Raw genomic sequence first — 4,652 nt, 5'->3', positions numbered from 1 at the left:
CCCCCTCCCCCCAATCCCAACCCTTCTCCTCCCAGTTCCAGGTATATTTTAGATATGAGACCCTTGTCCGTTGTGTGGCCAGTGAAGATCTTCTCCCAGTCCATGGGCTTTCTATTGATCTTGCTAACTATGTCCTTTGCCATGCAGAAGCTCTGCAACTTTATGCAATCCCATTTGTCCAACCTTTCTTTGATTTATTGTGTTTCTGGGTCTCTATTAAGAAACTTTCGGCCTGTGCCAAGGAGACCTAGAGTTTCTCCTATTCTGTCCTGTAATGTTTTCATGGTATCTGCTTTGACACCAAGGTCTTTGATCCATTTGGAGTTTATTCTGGTGCAGGGTGATATATAATGATCTAGCTTTAGTTTTCTACAAGTGATTAACCAGTTTTGCCAGCACCATTTACTGAAGAGGCTGTCTTTCTTCCATTCTATTTTTTTTTAGCTCCCTTATCGAAGATTAGATGGCTATAGGTCTGTGGATTCATTTCTGGGTTTTCAATTCTATTCCATTGGTCCTCAGTTCTCTTCTTTATTTTTATTTTATTTTTATTTATTTTTGTTTTTTTTCTCAGTTCTCTTCTTGAGCCAGTACCAACCTGCTTTGATTACTATGGCTTTGTAGTAGAGTTTGAAATTTGTTATTGATATTCCTCCAGCACTGTTCTTTCTTTTAAGGATCGTTTTTACTATTCGTTGTCTTTTATTGTTCCATATGAATTTTTGGATTGCCTCTTCTATTTCCTTGAAGAATGAGGTTGGAATATTGATAGGTATCCCATTGAATTTGTAGATAGCCTTTGGAAGTCTTGCCATTTTCATGATGTTGAGCCTTCCAATCCAGGAGCATGGGAGGTTTTTCCACTTTCTAAGTTCTGCTTTGATTTCCTTATTCAGGTTTTTAAAGTTTTCATCGTAGAGGTCCTCCACACCTCTCATTCTTTAGACCAAAGCAATAATAAGGCCAAACCCAGAGGAAAATGAGTGAAGAAATCATGCTTCTTAATTGGATGAACTACAAAGTCAAGTAGAGAGGAGGGTAAAGAACTAGAAACATTTTAAATCCAATTATATGTATCAACTCATTGTTTTCAAGATCATTCATTAGTAATCCTCGGGACCAAATTTAAAATTAAGTCTTGAATCTTAACATCATACTCTTTATTTTCTCGTGTCTGTCATTGTTCTCTCTTGAAGTATAATTAGATATATGGGAGAAAATGTCAGATTCTAATTGGAAACCTAATTCTCATCTCCCATTTTCAAATAAACTCTTTCCCTATAAAAGGATTCTCCTGAGATAAACTGCTTTGCCAGATTAATGTCAGGCTATATTTCATATGCATCAAATTGAGCAAAGGCCTTTGTACATTGTATCTGAAAAACATCACATACACAACTACATAACAATGAATATTTAAAATTGGATTCAAACTGAGAAGCATGATTTTTATTGCATAAGAGCAGTGAAAAAGAATCTGTGTAGAGCTAGTGTTAGAAAATATCATTCTGGTTACCTCTGTTACTGTATTTTAAATGCAACCTATACATGTAAAGAAGATCTGAGAACTAGAAGAGTCTTTGCCTACCTGGCTATGTACCCTATGGGCAATTTTTTTCTTTTATATATATTTTATTGTAAAGATACTGTACAGATCAGTTACAGTTATATGAGTAAGGTAATGAGTACCTTTCCTATTGAGCATGGTTACCCCCTCCTTTGTTTTTCCCTACCATCCCTTCCCTCTCCATCTCTCCAACTCCACCCAACCCCCACAATTTGTAAAGTTCATTTTCAACATAGTGTTTTACAGATCTCATTGTTACAATGGGTCAACCTTTTTCCTTGTTTTAGCATTTTGTTATTTCCCTACCCCTCCCCAAATTAAAAAAAATGTATATGCATGATGTAGGGCACTGAAATCAAATACAGTGACAACAGGTGTTATACCATGGGGGCAGAACATATAAAACAAACAAAAAAAATCACATTAGTACATTAAAAACAACCGTGACAAAGATAAAACCTCTTGTGTCCTTATCTTGGGGTTCATTTCACTGAATATCATCTTATATGGTCATTTGTACATAGCTTTTGACCTTTTATGCTTGTCTGGTAAGATTGTCCTAAACATATACTAGTTATTGCAAATAAGGGAAACCATGGGACCTATGTTTCTTTGAGTCTGGTTTACTTCACTTAATATAATATTTTTTCCAAGTGTTTCCATTTCCTAACAAATGGGGCTGTGTCATTCTTTCTTATGGAGGCATAGAATTCTATGGGCAATTTTATTCTGTCCTTTTTCTCCTTCTCAGACTTTTCTAATTTTTTTATATTCTACACAAGTGGCATCCTTCAAAATGTGTTAGTGCAAGTTAAACCATACTCACTAAGAGTCCATATGTTTCATTTGTACTCCAAGAATTATGAAGACCTATGGGAACCAAATAAATTGGCTTCCAAACTAAAAATTATAGTTAAAAATATTAATTTAAAACATGAGAGTTGCCGGGCACCCATGGCTCACTCTTGTAATTCTAGCTACTCAGGAAGCCGAGATCTGAGGATCACGGTTCAAAGATAGCCAAGGCATAAAAGTCCGTGAGACTCTTATCTCCAATAAACCACTAGAAAACTGGAAATGGTGCTGTGGCTCAAGTGGTAGAGCGCTTGCCTTGAGCTTAAGAGCGCTGGGACAGCGCCCAGGCCCAGAGGTCAAGCCCCACGACTGACAAAAGAAGAAAAACAACAAAACAAAAAACACTTAAGAGTTGGATTTTAGTAATCCATCAAAATCTTTACCACCTGAAAGCAGGGGTTATACCATGGGGGAGGGACATACAATGCAACAAAGAAATCATCTTATAAGTATGTTAGAAATAATTGCATGAAAGAAAAAAAAAGTATTTGAATACTTATCTTGGGGTTCATTTCCCTAACATCAACTTATCTGACCTTTTCTGCTTGACTCAGACATACACTGGTTATTGCAAATAAGGGAAACCATGGGACCTATGTTTCTTTGGGCCTGGCTTACTTAACTTAATGTAATTTTTTCCAAGTCTTTCCATTTCCTAACAAATGGGGCAATGTCATTTAGGGGAATGGAAAAAACAAATCATTTAAATAGGGATACAGGTGGACCCATTGCAACAATGAGATGTACAATTTGTTATGTCAAAAAACGAACTTTACAACTTTGGTGGGGGGAAGGATCTGGTGGAGGGGCAGGGGGGCAGTATGGGAAGGGATGGGAAGGGAAAACAAAGGAGGAGGCAACAATACTTGATAAGAAATGTACTCATTATCTTGCCCATGTAATTGTAACCCCTCTGTATGGTATTTTCACAATTAAAAAAATCTTCACCAACTGAAGAATGGGCAAAGATAAATATTGTTTTGCTTGCACTACATTATAAGTAAAGTGAAGGCAAAACTCAAGCACCACAAGTTGACTATTGCCCTCACATTCTCTACATCACTAACTACACTTTTCTCTCATTACTGCATGATTTTAGTTTAGTCTTTCTTTTGCTTGATTGAGTCTTCTGTGGAAAATTTCTATCATGGGTTTGGGGATGTATGTGTATACATGTGTGTGTGTGTGTGTGTGTGAGAGAGAGAGAGAGAGAGAGAGAGAGAGAGAGAGAGAGAGAAGCCATTGTATTCTTAAGCTCCAAATTTCTATGTGGCTCTTTTTGTTTTCTGTCTTTCCATTGAATTTGTAATTTTTTTCTTGCACTATTTTCCCAATTTTATAGTGGATTACCTGTTTCTCTTGTAGCTGGTTGACATTGTTTGGGATAATTTTTTATTATCTGTCAGGCAATTTTTGTAGATCTACAAATCTTCAGCATCAGTCACCTGAAGTTTCTTGCATTCCTTTGGTGAGGTCATGTCACACTGATTCTTCCTGATATTGTAGCGTTGTATAAGTGCCTGTGCATTTGAAGAAACAATAAACTTCTCTGGGCTTTATGTGCTGGCTTTTGTTTTTGTTTTGTTTTAAAGATCTTCACTGATGGGAGAACACTGGAGTGTGTGGTGGCACCAGGTCTAAGGATGTGGGGTACCAACTATGACACGTGTAATGAAACCAGAGTTGTAAATCAGCAACTCTGTCATCCACAGTAGAAAGAACTGTGGATAATCTGAAGGCTGATGAAGACCTTAGACGTATCTAAGTCTGGAAGCTATGTGCCAAGGAAGGAAGAGGTGGAGGCTGGGGATATACCTTTGTTTAGCTTGAGATATCAGTTGCAGTTATCATGAGGTAGTAGAGGCCAGTAGTACACATGCACTGGCCACCAGGAAATAAGGCTGATGACATGCATGTGTGTAGTTGGTGTCGCCAAAGGTAGACATGTGTGCAGAGGTAACGTAGGGTTTTAAAACAGTTATAGGTGTGTGTGTGTGTGTGTGTGTGTGTGTGTGTGTGTGTGTGTGTGTGTGTGTAATTCTGAAGCCCACATACTGTAAGAGCCAATTGCAGGTGCAAGTTAACTGTGGAAACAAATTTTGTTTCCTCTAAAACAGCTCTCTGCAACTGCAATGGTGGTACATAAAGTGTGGATGCCCAAAAATGTTTCTGTGCAATGAAAAAAAAACATTAATAATGTTTATGCACTTTTTAAAAACTAGAATTTCCA

Source organism: Dipodomys ordii, unplaced genomic scaffold (genome assembly GCF_000151885.1).
Source record: "Dipodomys ordii isolate 6190 unplaced genomic scaffold, Dord_2.0 Scaffold8, whole genome shotgun sequence".
Lineage (NCBI taxonomy): Eukaryota > Metazoa > Chordata > Mammalia > Rodentia > Heteromyidae > Dipodomys > Dipodomys ordii.
The sequence above is the reverse complement of the archived record's forward strand: the minus strand, read 5'-3'. Positions refer to the sequence as shown.